The following is a 14,742-nucleotide window of genomic DNA, read 5'->3' as shown; positions in this document are numbered from 1 at the left end:
TTAACCCAGATCTCTTGACTGGGGGAGAATGTATGCATTGTCAGCATTCCGTCCATCATTTGTTTGTTGTAACGCCAATATAAAACAATGCCAGAAATACATTTAGCAATGGTCTGGGTAAGTAGCAGAGAGTCTCGATTATTTAGCAAACTTCCCTATAAATAGCCACTTTTTTGTTGTTTTAATGGAAAGTTTTCATGTATAGTTGTGTATTGTAAATGCTGTCCTAGCTCTGATCAGCACACCTCCCACTAACGTGGTGGCGAAGAAATAAAATCAGTTGGCTGCACCTGAATGCAGGTGGTGAGACCACCAAACGCCACCTGCTGAACAAGTGAGCTCGGTAGTAAATGTTTGAGGACCATCTCTGGTGAACAAGGGAGTTCAGTGTTGTGTGTTTGAGGGTCACCCCTGGTGAACAAGTGAGTTTGGCAGTATGTCTTTGAGGGTCACCTCAAATGAACAAGGGAGCTTTGCAGGACATGTTTGAGGGTTACCACTGTTGTACAAATGCGCTCGGCAGCACATGTTTGAGGTCACCTCTGGTGAAAAAAGATGCTCGGCAGTACGTGTCTGGGGGTCACCTCTAATAGGGAGCTCTGCAGGCTGTGTTTGAGGGTCAACCCTGGTGAACAAGTGAGCTTGGCAGTATGTGTTTGAGGATCATCTCATGTGAACAAGGAAGCTCTAAGGGATGTGCTTGAGGGTCATCCCTGTCGAGCAAGGGAGCTCTGAGCAATGTCATTGAGGGTCACCTCTGGTGAAAAAGTGAGCTTAGAAGTATGTGTTTGAGGGTCATATCTGGTGAACAACAGAGCTCTGCAGGACGTGTTAGAGGGTAACCACAGGTAAACAAGGGTGCTTGGCAGGACGTGTTTGAGGGTCACCTCTGGTAAACAAGGGTGCTCGGCAGGACGTTTTTGACATTCATCTCTGGTTAACAAGGGAGCTCTGCAGAATGTGTTTGAGGGTCACCCCTGGTGACCAAGTGAGGTCGGCAGTATGTGTTTGAGGGTCACCCCTGGTGAACAAGGGAGCTCTGCAGGATGTTTGAGAGTCACCCCTGGTGAACAAGTGAGCTCTGCAGGACGTGTTTGTGGGTGAACTCTGAACAAGGGCGCTCTTAAGGTGTCCGAGGGTCGGCTGTCGAGCTGTACGCACTAACCTCGTTCCAGTTATCACGGGGAATGCCTCGGCGGCGATGTCATGCCTGGATGCCGAGAAAGAGCCTTTGGTCTAGTTTGTCAGAAAGTGGTGGGGGCGGAGACTGAGGATAGGGCATGGATGGAGCTCGTACGAGGGTGGAGCAACATCCCAATCCCGGGTCCTTAGGAGCGTAGTAGAGATCAGGGGAACAGCTCGGGTCAGTGATGAACCCTAGGCTGCATCACCTGAAGATGGTGAAGATCAGCGCAGATCAGGGGTAGGAGCCCTAGGCCAGGTTATCCAGTGGCATAGCAAGGGTGCCATGGTCCCTCATGCAAGAAAGAGAAATGGGCCAGGGCCTCTGCTCGCTGGGTGGATGAAAACTACAGTAGCAACATTTCCCACAGCCCCAGTCCCACTGCACCTGCCACACCCTTGACAGCTAGGTCCCTGAGGTTACTGCAGGATTACGCTCGTAGGTGAGGGGGGCAGGAGCACACCTACCAATTTACAAGCAAGTTTCATTGTGTGAGGAGGGGGCGTGGCCTTGGAGGGGGCGGGCCTCATGCCGAGAGCTACCTAAGGGGCACTATGCCCCTCCCCTCCTACCAGAAAAAACAAAGGTCGTTAAGGCTGCCCCCGATGTCCTGGGGTGTTTTTACACCTCCTAATGGACATCGACTGCTTACTGCCTGTAAGAATGAACTGGGAATCTACTGAGAATTTCAGCTTGTTTTCCCTCGCAGCGTGTGATTTCGGCTCCTCATCGGGTGACCATTTGAAGGGAGACGAAATCGTGTGACACACGGTGCCACTGTGTGAGTTGGCAGGTCTCCAGGAGCACTGGGCCGCTGTACCTTGGTGAAGGGGCCCTAAGCTGGTTCATCAGGGTCGGGTGGGGCTTTGGGGCAGGAGCTACTGGCCTCATCATCACTGGATAAGGCTCGAGGAGGGTATGGGGAAGCAGCACTAGGCCATTAAGGGATGGGCCTTAGGCTGGATCTTCAGTGGACGGGCCAGGCTTTAAGTGGGGCGGGTCCTTCTTGGTCTTAGACCCATAGCGATTAAAAACTGACTATTAAATGAGCCCCTATCCTGCCTCACAGCGATGCCTTACTTCAGCAACAAGAGCCGTCCTATCCTCTGTGAACATAGTGCCAAGAGCTGTGGTGACAGGGATCCACGCCCAGAAGAGTGCTATGCAGAAGAATGTACTGGGCAAAGACAGCTCTGGTCACTGTCCAGGGCACATGAGAATAAGCATTGTGGGGTGGAAGTTTGTAAAGAGGACCTGGAGACCAGCGGGTGCCATGCGGAGAGGGTGTCGGCCACTCGCTTTGGCGCTATGCAGTGGCCCTGGCAACATATAAAGGAACGGGTGCTGGATATTATGCACCTTATGTGGGAAGGCACTGGGCACCCAGAGGACTTTATACGGAGATTGCTTGGCGTGTAATGTCCTATTTAGAGTGGTCTAGGCACCCAGGAGTACCACACACAGGGACCACAGGGTAGCAGGCGCTATCTAAAGAGGGCGCTGGGCACTCACAAGATGACACATTATGCGAGTGCTGAGGCACATCATAGGGGTTACTTGTAAACAGTGTACTAGGCACACACATACTCTGTGCACAGAGCAGCGTGCTTTGGGAGAGAGGTTGCTGAAAGTACCCGTATGCAGAGGCGTTTCTGTGGACACCGGGTACTATGGAGGGCAACATACAGGTTGGTTTTGGCCATGTGGGAAGTAGCCACTTGATGAGGAAAGGGTCCCAGCCAAACCAATGGGGTGCCCAGTATGGTAGCACAGATTATTAAATAGAGGCTGTGCGGGTCCCTCCTGGTGTTATGCATAAAGGGTACCAGGCACACTGGCAGCGATGTGCACACAAGGTGCCAGATCTAGGAGCAGGGCTGCTGTGCCCAAGCGGTGCTTCGCACAAGTGTGTAGCTCTGTGTAAGTCGCAATGAGCATACTAGGAGCTGGAGAATGCACTGGGAGCAGAGGCTGAGTCAGTGCAAAGAAAGAGCTGGGCACACGAGGCATTTCGAACTTTAGTAGCAAGTTTCCCAGTTCCAATCTTAAGTAAGTCGGCCATACCAGCTGTTTTGCTTTGCATTTTGAGCCTTTGTAGCCCAGTTTCTCCCAGTTTAAAATCAGAACTGCGAATTCCAGAATGCAAAGAAAAAACCTGGCCTGGGTAAGTTACTCGTACATGAGCCTAGAACATTGAGAGATCTGACTTACAGCCACTAAACAGACCACAGACACTGGGAAATATTGTATTTATTTTTACTCAAAATCTGTTTTATTGAGTTTTTCAGTTAAGTTATAACATGAGATGGGTATTTCAAGGGTTCATATAGCAAACAAGTGAAGCGGATTAGAAGACCCAGAGTAAAATTAGATATACAAGAGTATATACGACATAAGAACCAATGACAGTGAAGATGTCTCCGAGGCCTTCGAGTTTATGAGGCGAGCAAGTGAACTCCATGGGAAAGAGAGGACTGAGGAGGAAGGGGGGAAACAAGCTTCCACTTTTAGGGAGGTGAGGGGGGATAAAAGTATCAAAAAGAATAACTCATAGTCCCCATGAAGCCTCAGGTAACTCCTATCAGTTAAAGCCTAAACTGGCTTCCAAGAAGCCTTTACATTTGGTGATTAACCAATTGCACACATTTACAATCTTTCAGGTAGCAGGCACGCTAGTGAGAATGCCGGTATCGTCCTTAGCACTGTGTCCCTCCCTGAGGTTCACAGCACAGGAAAACTCCTCCCCACCCCAACCTCGCCCTTCCTTCACTTTTATGCAGAGGCACTTCAAGGACTACAATAACTGTTCAGGGATGGTTGCTTTTTAACGAAAAGTATGGGACCTGCGTTTGTAAAATTAAAAAACCATGGGTCATGTCGGTCCCCGTAGATCCATTCCACTTAGATCTGTTTATATGCACGTCCTTCAAGGGGAGTCTAGTGGGAGACAGGGAGGAGGCCAGCAGGGTCACGTTCAGACGGAGCGCTCTGATCATCCGCACCCCTAGGGCCTCAGAGTAAAGGTCTATGAGAAAAAGGAAAGTAGTGAGATCCTTGGAGAGCATCAAAGGGATAGCCCAGAGAAAGTGGTGCTATATAGGAGGGGGCGTCATTTTTTAGATTACAAATGAAGGAGACAGCTTCCTCTGAAAGATGCCTTGAGGAAGGTGGGGAGGTTTGGGGGTTATTAGTGCAGCAGGTGCAGCTGCATTGGGGCTGAGGCTCACAATACCCCAATTACGAGGCCTAGTGTTTTTGGTCAATTTTCTGTTTTGTTGTATATATTTGTACCTTTTATAAGTCTCACATATAGCGTGGATTATGATCTACACAAAAATACCCCTGAAATGATCCTGTAAATCGCTGTAATCGCTGCCCCGGGGCTCCCCGCTGCCCCTCCCACTCTCCCTATTCTTGCCATACATTTTTGGAAAGGGGGGCCCCCACTTCAAAACTCTTTGCTTAGGGGGGCTCAGAGCAAAAAACTTTGAAGATCTCGGGCATACAGAGACTTGGTCAAATTATACCTTTCTTGCGGTCCTTGGTAGCCCCGAGGAATAGGGCGAGTGTTTTAGGCTAATTTACTTCACGCCAGTCAATGCTTTATTTCAAACTAATAGTACCATCGTAAAGGGGCTAAGTACCCCTAACCACTTTCGCACGGGACGATATGAAATGTGGAGAGCAAATCCACTACACCAACAATATACAATGCTAGGAGGTCCTACTACTTGTCAAGATTGTGTTGGTACCAAGCCGAGGGTGGAAACCCCGCAGGTGAGGACGATGCAAGCAGTGCAGTTCTAAATGAACCTAGCGACAAAATACGGTGGTTTTCACGAGCCCTGGGTCATTATGGCAAAGAATGTAATATGCATGTTACTTTATGGACTGGCTGGTGATCTTAAGCTGACTCAGAATCATGCTTTCCTTGAAAACACAACTCACCGATACACCTAATGCGGGCTGACCGACACGTCCCCGCAGGGGACCCTCATAAGAGGGCGGCCCCTTTAGTGCCACAGGATGGCACACTGGACAGCCTAGTGTCCGGTGACCCCTTCGGGGTCCCGTGCGTCACTGTCGGCCGAGGTGGGGGAAGGGGAGAGGTATATATGCCTCCCCCGCCCACCTGGCGGCCTCTTTGTCCCTCACCCTGACGCCGTTACCTTTTGCAGTGTTTACATGCCGGGACATACGTAGGGAGGAAGTAATAGTTCCCCTAGTTGCGCAACATGTATATACATTTGTATAGGGTGCTTGTTAAAAGCTTCCTTGGGCCCAACGAGTGCCAGGCAAACGGGGATGACTTGTACAAGAGGTAAACATGAGTAGTTACTCAACACGGTGTTAGAAGGGATGTTGCCTAAGCAGAACTCAAACTGGCCTTAAACGCATGATGGAGACAATTAGTGACATGCCTAAAGAGGAAAAACTTGTGTTAAAGGGAGGGTATGCCAAGGGAGATAGCTTACATATTTTCACGGAATTCCGTCAATCCAACATGCCTAAGTAAGCGAGGAATGCCCGAGTGATGGGTTGCACCGGCTATTAATTTTATTAAACACACCAAGTACTGCGAATTAGTGACATTTCAACTCATATCAATGGTTCTTCCAGGACACATCTCCTTCAGTACACACACCACCAGACAGGGTTGCTCTCCCCTGGAGCAAAGGGAAGCTAAACACCATAGACGGCATAACGCCAACGTTGGCAACATTAGCTAAGCTTGCGGCCAGGCAGTGGGCTTGTCCAACTTATGTGATAATGTTAAGGGTTGCAAGCATGCACCAAGAGATGGATCCTCGAGACCATCCAGGACAGACAATAAGACCCGCCCTATAGCCAGGCATTTGCAGAAGCTGCCAGCTAACTTGTGGGTTGCGGTGCAATAAGCCGAGAGGAACATGGGGTCAGAGCATATTTGGCTACAATGATTGAAGAAGGATTGTTTTGGCGTTCACACTGCTCAAGAAGGGCCAAGAATTCCTCTTACACGGCAGGTACATGAGGACATCCATGCTTATGTCACATATCCCATGGCAGGATGGTCGCCAAAAGGGGGAAATGGCCATTGACATGCCTTGCCAGGACAGGGATAGCCACTCACACCAACTGGCGCCTCTAGGGAAGATAAATGTTAGAAGCACAGACTGGGTGTGCTGGGCCCAAAACCCTTCACCAAAGCTGCAAGGGGGATCTGCTGTCAGGTGTCTTTGAGGGACGGGCAAGGGCATTAAAGGGCCGTAGTGCGTGACACAGCATTTGCAGGGATACAGAAGGGTCCCAGCGGATCCACCAAAGGGACTACAGCGAAACATGTGCACAGAATCTGGTAGTCCGACACCATTACTGGTTTAAGTATCAAGGGTCACAGGTGGATAGCAGGGACCGGGCATCTGTGAACAGTCGAAGGTTCAGAAAACAGGGTAGGCTGCGTAAGTTGTCACTTCACAAAAGGGTGCAGTGTCTAATAACAGGCACCATACACTTATTCCCTCAAACCTGTTGTGACACCATTACTATGTTCGCCAGGGATCAATCGAAAAGAACTATGAAATTGTCTGGTCAATGTGGCGAAGTAATGCACCCTAGAATAAGACCACAAGGTGCAAATTAGCAACCAGTTGAGGACAGGTGAACTTTAGTGGTCTGCATTCAGCCCCCGGCTCCCGTGGCATGGAGCTCAGTTGGGGGAGGCAATGGAGCCTGCGCACAGGAGATTCATCTGCGCTATGCGTAAATTCACTGAGCAGAGGGGATTTGGCTTCATTAGACATGGGGGCTACACGCCAAATTCACAGGGTGCATTGAGGACGATGGGGTACATCTGTCCAATATAAGCATGGACCTGTTCTTGCTGGATAAGGGGAGAGGCTCTATAAATAGCAAAAGATAAGGCCGCTACTACTGGGCAAAAGGATATTGCTTCAAAACATGAAGGCCACAATTTGCAAATTAAGCAACCAGTTGGGGACATCTGTACCGTGGTGGTCCGAGATCACTCCCTGGCTCCTGTGGCAGGGAACCTGATCAGGGGAAGCAATGGAGGCTGCGCGCAGGAGAGTCTATAGCGTGATGCATAAATTCACCGAACAAATGGGGTTTGGCTTCATGAGACACGTGTTGCTTCATGCCAAATCCACAGAGTGTTTCGAGGACGATGGGGTACATCTCCCCAGAATAGGCATGGACTTGTTCCTCCTGGATCTAGGGGAGGCCCTGGAAATAGCGAGATGCAAGTAGGAGCGCCGGCCTTGGGGGTCGCTTGAACGCTCCGCCCCTCGTAGGGGGTGGCGTGAGTAAGGGGGTGGACCAATGGTTCACCAGGAGTGGGAGGGGCTATCCCCTCACCACAACCGCTAAGCACCGATTGGCTAAGGCCACGATGCAAGTTGGCCTATCAGGTGGTAGGCCGCGAGGGGCGGCTTGCCTTTGAATTGCCTGTAAGATAACCCACCATGTTGGCATATTTGGTATGCTAATAAACCTGCAGCAATTTTTCCCACCAAAAAGTTGTCTTGTCTGCTTATTCAATTCAATTCAATTCATAAAGGTTTATTTCGGTTAAAAACCATAAAAGCACAAATATATGGTACATATTGCACATTGATAGAAATTCATAGATCATGCTATACCATAATACATTAGATAAAATAGATAAAATATACTAAAAAGATAAAACAATAAAACAATCAGTGGCCAATTTGAAGACAATAAATCTCAGAGTGGAGCATCATAATGCTAGACGTCATTTACCTTAATTATTACATTTCTTGCATACCACATAGAGAGGAGGAATCTCGAAGTGGCAAATACAAACACAGGGGTCGTGTCATATTTTAATAATCTATAAACCTCCCTATAGTCCCTAAGATCTCTTGATTTGCAAAGGGAAATAATCCATTTGATTCGTACCCTGATGTAATAGGGACAAAAAAGCAAAACATGCAGATCGGTCTCCTCCACAAGATCGCAGCCAGGGCAAGGGCACCACCTAGAAGAAGAGGGCAGCCATTTATTTGACAGGGCCCGCAGCGGTAAGGATCCGTGTCTGAATTGGAGGTAAAGTTGTTTTGCTAGCGAGGGCTGGATGTCATCGAGGAATTTTTCAAAAACATAATGATCGTTCACCTCCAGGAATCGGAGAGACAACCTGCCCAGGCTAGACTTCAGATCACGGAGATTCAGATGGTGCTGTTTAAGAATAGCCCCCAAAGCCCTCTTACTAATCAGAGGACAAGATGTTTCAGGCGAGGTCCACAAATCTTCCCTGTGTAGATCGTAGCAGAGTTGTTTGACATGTTTAAGCCACAAGATGTTACCCGATCCCCTAATAGACAATAGATCGACTAACTCCTCCTTATAACTTAACAGCTCTGGAGTAGACCAAAGTCTCCTCCAATATAGCAAAGGTCGATGTAGAATGGTCTCCTGGATAGGGGGCCAATCCCAAATCCAGTCTTAAGGGGGTCAAAGGAGTACTCTTGGGGAGGTTTAGAAGACGCCTAATGAAATTATTATCAGTAACGGACATAGGGCTGGCGTTAACATGGCCCCAAAGCTCTATGCCGTATAATGCCGCTCCCCTAGCCTGGGCCCTGTATATTTCAACTGGGGACATAGAGGTTTATAAGAGCATTCATTAAAAACCTTTAGGATTCCACCTGTTGATTGAATCAACTTGAGGTTAACCTTAACCATATGTGAGTCCCACTCCATCCTATCATTCAAGGTGACTCCCAAGTAATCAAAAGTGGAGAATCTCTCTAGAATACTTCCCTCCAGATGTGGGTGGGGGTAAGTTGATGGTTTGGAATTAAAAACCATAAATTTGGTTTTTGAGAGATTTATCTCCAAATTTCTAGAGCGGCAGAAAGAACAAAAGGCCTCCAAAGTTCGCTGGGCACCCATTGGAGATTTTGAAAGTAGAAGGGTCATCAGCGAACATTAGGGCTAGTATTCTGCGTGCTGCTAGAGTCGGAGAGTCTAGATCCTTTACCCCCAAGAGATGTGAAATCAAACCATTAATAAATAGGGAAAATAAGGTGGGGGCCAACACACACCCCCTGCCTAACACCCCTATCTACCGGGAAGGGAGCAGAGAGGTCACCATTCATACCATAACGAACCCTCGCAAACGTTCCAGAGTGGAGACGCTTGAAGAGGTCACAAAGGTATGGGGGAGCGCCCATCTCAAGCAAGATTAACCAGAGCTTGTCCCTCTGTACCAGATCAAAAGCGGATCTCAGATCCACAAAGATCAGGTAGAGAGAGCCCTTCCCCAAAAACACCGTCTTCCAGTGTACCAGCTGTAGCCTAAACAGTTGGTCAATTGTGGAAACCCTAGGGCGAAAGCCCGCTTGAAAGGGCGATACAATATGAAATTCTTCCATCCAACTATCAAGCCTAGTTAATAAAATTCGAGAAAACACTTTCTGAAGGACGTCGATGAGGCTGATAGGCCGATTATTTACTGGGTCTAATGGAGAGGCCTTCTTGTGGATGGGGATAATTTCTGCACCCTTCCAAGTGTGAGGGATGTCCATACCAGAAAGGATTCTGTTGAAATAAATCAATAGGTATGGTACCCAGACCAGCGGTTCACTAATAAATAGATCCCCAGGAATCCGATCTAGGCCAGGGGCTTTACCAGAAGAAAGACTCTTTAGGGCAGCCTGAATTTCACAAGAAGTAGAGAGTGGTAAATCGGGCACCCATACTTCGTTGATCACTTGGGGAGATATACTAGTCGGAAGTGGTGGTGATTCAACCGCATTATCACTTGTCGGAAGACTAAAAAGAGGCTTGAAATGCCTCAACCAAACCTCTCCACTTAAGCCAGGTGTTATAGCTGAAAAACCCTTGTGTCTACCACACCTGACTAAATTCCAGAAGGTCCTGGAGTCATGGCTATCCAGGGCGTCCTTTATACTGGCCCACCTGGCAACCTCCCAATCTTTTTTAGAATCAGATGTAATAGATTTATACAAGGATCTGGCTCCTCTGATACTATGCGGGGAACCATTTTTCACCTCCCGCAGGAGTGCCCGTTTAGCATCCCTGCAGCTAGAGTTGTACCAGTTGACTTGTTTCCTCACCCCATTTAACTTTGGTTTTGCCGCAGCATAAAAAAAACTGGCGGCCATAGAAAAGAGTTTGGTGTGGATAATCTCTAGCTCTTGGAAATATGATAAGTCCTGTCTACCCTCCATGAGAACAAACGCTTCAGCTAGTTGATTGGCCACATGGGAGTATAATGCAGCGATTTTATTTGAGGTTGTCAAAAACTTGGCCCACCTAATGCGTCGCCCACCTGCCACCACTATTAAATTGGGTACTATAGATTGGACCGGTATCCCTGGGGCTCGTGATGGATCCAAATGGTGCAAAAATTCCAAACTGAGGAGATTGTGATCGCTATCAGCCCTAACCACTATGGTAAAAGACTTAAGATGGGACCAAAACTCCACGTTTACCAAGATGTAATCAATGGTTGAGCTTTTACCCAGTCTGTTGTAAGTATACTTCCCCGGGGCATCTGGAGCAAGTCTGCAATTACAAGCTCGAAGAGAGTGAATTACTAAGAGCTTGTTGATCTCAATAGCCAAAGGTGTAAGACGCGGAGCAGAATACATAAGACAGTCCTGGATATTCCAGGTTAAATCCTCCTCAGAGGTAATAGAGGGGATGCCAGTCAGGGGTTCAAAGTGGCAATTAAAATCACCCCCGATAATCTTATAGGTAAGTGTGGAAAACAGAGTCAGAAGGTCATTGAGGGCATTAAGAATGGTGAGTCCCAGTCGTAGTGGAGTGGGGCGTAAATAGATATTAATTACCAGTATCGAGGTACCGTCCCCAAACTTCAAAATAATACAAAGAATATCTAATGAGTGGGAGTCGATGACTCTAACTGTACACCCCAGGTGGGTAGCCACCCAAATACATTGACCCCCCCCAGGGTGGCCCCCTGGGTCCCTGCACCGCCGGGACACTATTTGAGGCAAAACCAGCCCTAGCCGGAGAAGTCGTCATCCAAGTCTCTTGGAAGAGACATAGGTCATAATCATCTACCAGTGCCTCCCAGTCCGGATTGGAGAGCTTGGTACCCAACCCTGCTACATTCCATGACCCAATTAAAGAGCCAGAGTTGACATCCCCGAGAGAGCTGCGGGGTTCAATCTCAAGGCCTAAAGGATGGCCTCGGTAGGGTACCGAGGTCAAATCTACATCATCGACAGGAATACCAATACTAGAGCCAAGGGAAATCGCAGGTGTATTGAGATAGCAAGCGGTAGGAAGACCAACCTCTGCACTCTCCTCCTCCAACTTGGAGGGGTTGGCCCTACCATATGATAAACCTGTAACCCCCGCACAAGGGACTAGTCAAGCCGCGCTGACCAAAAAGCCAAAGGAGTTGGCAACTGGAACATTGTAGGCAGCAGTTTGCCGGACAAAATAGGAATTCCTTAAGGCAGACCTTGCCAAGCCGGCCGGCCGTTGATAAAAATAACCCAGAGGTAGAATCAAGCTCTGGGAAGGCGAGCCTGGCCATTCAAGAATAAAATTAGCCAATCTAGGATCCCTGAAATTGATAATAATGCAATCCCCTCCCTTATCTTTTTGGTTCACCCCCAACCAACTTACCCTTCGCACAAACAAAATTTTCCCATAACCCCCTCTTGGTAGAGATCTAAAAGTATTCAACCAATGGGTAACCTTGTTCTTCAGCTCGGGGAAAGATTCATGGCGAGCAACAGACAATGGGGGGACGCCTGAGAGAACCACCACATATGGCGAAGCCTCCGGAGGCAGCTGTGGGAAAAGTGATGGTGGTAGTTGCCCAGTACTATGGTCATTCCCATCTATAGAATGGGATATCAAAGCACTGACCACTCTCCTCTTACCAGGTGCTAAAGTAGAAAAAGTAGAGGGAGGTGGAGGTACGCTAGATACGGACACAGATGGCCTGGAAAGTGAGGGGAAGTCAGGTACATTAGGACTTATAGTGGGAAGAAGTGCGTTCGTAATAGTTGGTACCCGTGCCCCGATATCATTAGGACCAGATACACATGCAGTAGGACAAGTGCCTTAATGACTGGGCATAGAAGTCGCAGGAACCATTAGAGTAATCCCACTCCCAGAAGGGGCAAATGAATGCCCAGATGATTTACTATTAATTAAGGATACAACTCTATCGATTTTGCTCATCAAGCTTTTAAATTGGGAAGTGATGAGTTGTTCCAATTGAGTTTGCAAATCAATTAATACATGGGTAGCCCATACCGGAGGTGCTGGAGAGGCAGACAGTTGCGTTAAACCTGGGTTTGGAGATATTCTAGGTGCAGGGTTGTTTATAGGAGGTTTAGTAGATGGCTTTACCTTCTTATTTTTGCCGCGAGGTTTTTGAATCCTAGATGTTACTTGTGGGACCTGGGGTGGTAGTGTGTTATTCAGTAAAGTGGCCGCAGGGCTGGCCGCCAAGTTAGCTTGAGCACAGGGAATCTCTGCAAATAAGGGTACAAGCAACTAAACCTGATTGTTATCTAAAGGAGTGGAAACATTCCCAAGTAATGGAGGGGAAAGTAGACTTGGGGTAAGAAAAAGACGTCGCTCTGTATTCTCAATTGCAGTTGCCACCACCCCTATAGTTTTTTGCAACATTTTGTCAATAGCGGTAAGGCTTGGGAGAGGGGTATTAGAAACCACTTTTTGTCTAGTGCAGGGGCGACTAATCACTGGCTTAGTTTTACCCATTGTCTTAAGCCTATTAGAACAAAATAAAGACTAATAACAAACCCTCAAAACAAAAACAATGAAACACTGTAGCGTCCCTCAGTTATCATACCAATTTAACCAACACAGTTGGCCACAAGAAAATAAGGGGAGTTATAAAATCACCCTGCTTAAAACACAAGCAGACCACATACAAGACCTTCAATTGTCCACGCTCAGACAGCCAAGAGAAGTTGCCCAGCCCGGCCTCCTTCGGCCTAAGACGGCCCGCCCTTGTCGCGGGCTTCTCCTGGCGCGTCCCACGGGACGAGGTTCCACACAGGCCTTTATGCGCCTCCTGGCGCCTGGAAGTTGCATCAGCGGCGTCCTCGGGAGAAGCGGGATTGCTGGGGGATGTAGTCCGACCACACCATGCAGCGGAGCCAAGCCCGGCTGAGGAGGAAGTCACAAAGAAATAGCGGAGCAAAGCCCGGCCAGGGATAGTTGCCCAGAATATGTTGCACAAGGGCCTCGGCCCCACACAGGCCTTTATGTGCCTCCTGGCGCCTGGAAGTTGCGTCAGCGGCGTCCTCGGGAGAAGCGGGATTGCTGGGGGATGTAGTCCGACCACACCATGCAGCGGAGCCAAGCCCGGCTGAGGAGGAAGTTACAAAGAAATAGCGGAGCAAAGCCCGGCCAGGGATAGTTGCCCAGGATATGTTGCACAAGGGCCTCGGCCCCACACAGGCCTTTATGCGCCTCCTGGCGCCTGGAAGTTGCGTCAGCGGCGTCCTCGGGAGAAGCGGGATTGCTGGGGGATGTAGTCCGACCACACCATGCAGCGGAGCCAAGCCCGGCAGAGGAGGAAGTCACAAAGAAATAGCGGAGCAAAGCCTGGCCAGGGATAGTTGCCCAGAATATGTCTGCTTATTTATGTTACCTGTATGTTGCTGCGGGAGGGCTGGTGAGTGTGGCCGATATGGTACTAGCAGGGGTGCACTGGGGAGGACACCTCACACATAAGAGGAAGGGTCAGTGTGCCCCAAGATAAGGGACTGGCGCCAACCAGGAGGGCGGGTTGCCCCCAGGCGCAGGAAGGGTTCTCACCTCTCTAGGCCAGAATTTGGCCACTTCAAATGCCTTTTGCAGCACCCCGGGCAGGAGGAAAGGGGATGGCGAGTGTATGTAAACCAGCACCGCCTTATTGGAACTCACTATTCGATTGGGGCGGCCCTTCTCTGGGGGTACCACTGCTATGTTCATCTCTAACACTGCTGCTTGCTTCCTGCCTCAGTGCACCCTTTGTGCCTGCTAAGGAAAGCCTCCTGTCTCTGTGTACACCCTCTGCTTCTGTGACCCTCTGCAGCTGTCTGAAGCCCCAGAGTGTCTCCCACCTCTTTATGCTGGAGTTCCCCTCCCTAAGTATCACTTCCCAAACATGACTCGGACATGTCTGCGCTCCCTGGTCCTCCCTCGGGCTCCACCCCGCGCTTCTCTGGGGCCGGTTCAGTGTCAGAGTCTCCTCCCTCAGCCCCGTGATACCTCGTGGACCCGCTCCCTCCCGGCCTACCCTTCCTCTTCCTCCTTTTCTGGCTCTGCGTCGCGAGCTTCTGCTGCCTCTGAGCTCTTTCCTCGCCCTGACTGCCTGCCCTGCGCGTGCACAAAAGGGGCGGAACACTCCACCGAGATAACAGGGGGAGAGGGGCAGACCAACGTTCAATAGACCGGAGGGAAGAGAAAAATCCCGCCTTAGCAGAATAGGGGAGGCTGTCGCATTCATTATTTTACTTCTTGATTTGTTTATACCCGTTTCCTGCATCGTCCCCTTCCCCCCGTTTTGT

At 49.2% G+C, this 14,742-nt stretch overlaps 1 protein-coding gene across 3 annotated transcripts in view; it reads right to left on the bottom strand.

Moving 5' to 3' along the window:
* LOC146786105 (uncharacterized) overlaps positions 1-14,536 on the bottom strand; it is a 52,057-nt gene extending 37,521 nt beyond the window's left edge. The window contains exon 1 of one of the 3 annotated variants that reach the window (XM_085635602.1): positions 14,472-14,536. The gene's annotated coding sequence lies outside the window, so the exon portion shown is untranslated. Of the gene's footprint in view, positions 1-13,116 lie in introns of all 3 variants that reach the window. The other 2 variants (XM_085635601.1, XM_085635600.1) reach the window with 2 other exon arrangements.
* Positions 14,537-14,742: the final 206 nt, after the last annotated feature.

Source organism: Triturus cristatus, chromosome 11, assembly GCF_964204655.1.
Source record: "Triturus cristatus chromosome 11, aTriCri1.1, whole genome shotgun sequence".
Classification (NCBI taxonomy): domain Eukaryota; kingdom Metazoa; phylum Chordata; class Amphibia; order Caudata; family Salamandridae; genus Triturus; species Triturus cristatus.
Note: the sequence above shows the minus strand (reverse complement) of the source record. Positions and strands in the feature narration are given on the sequence as shown.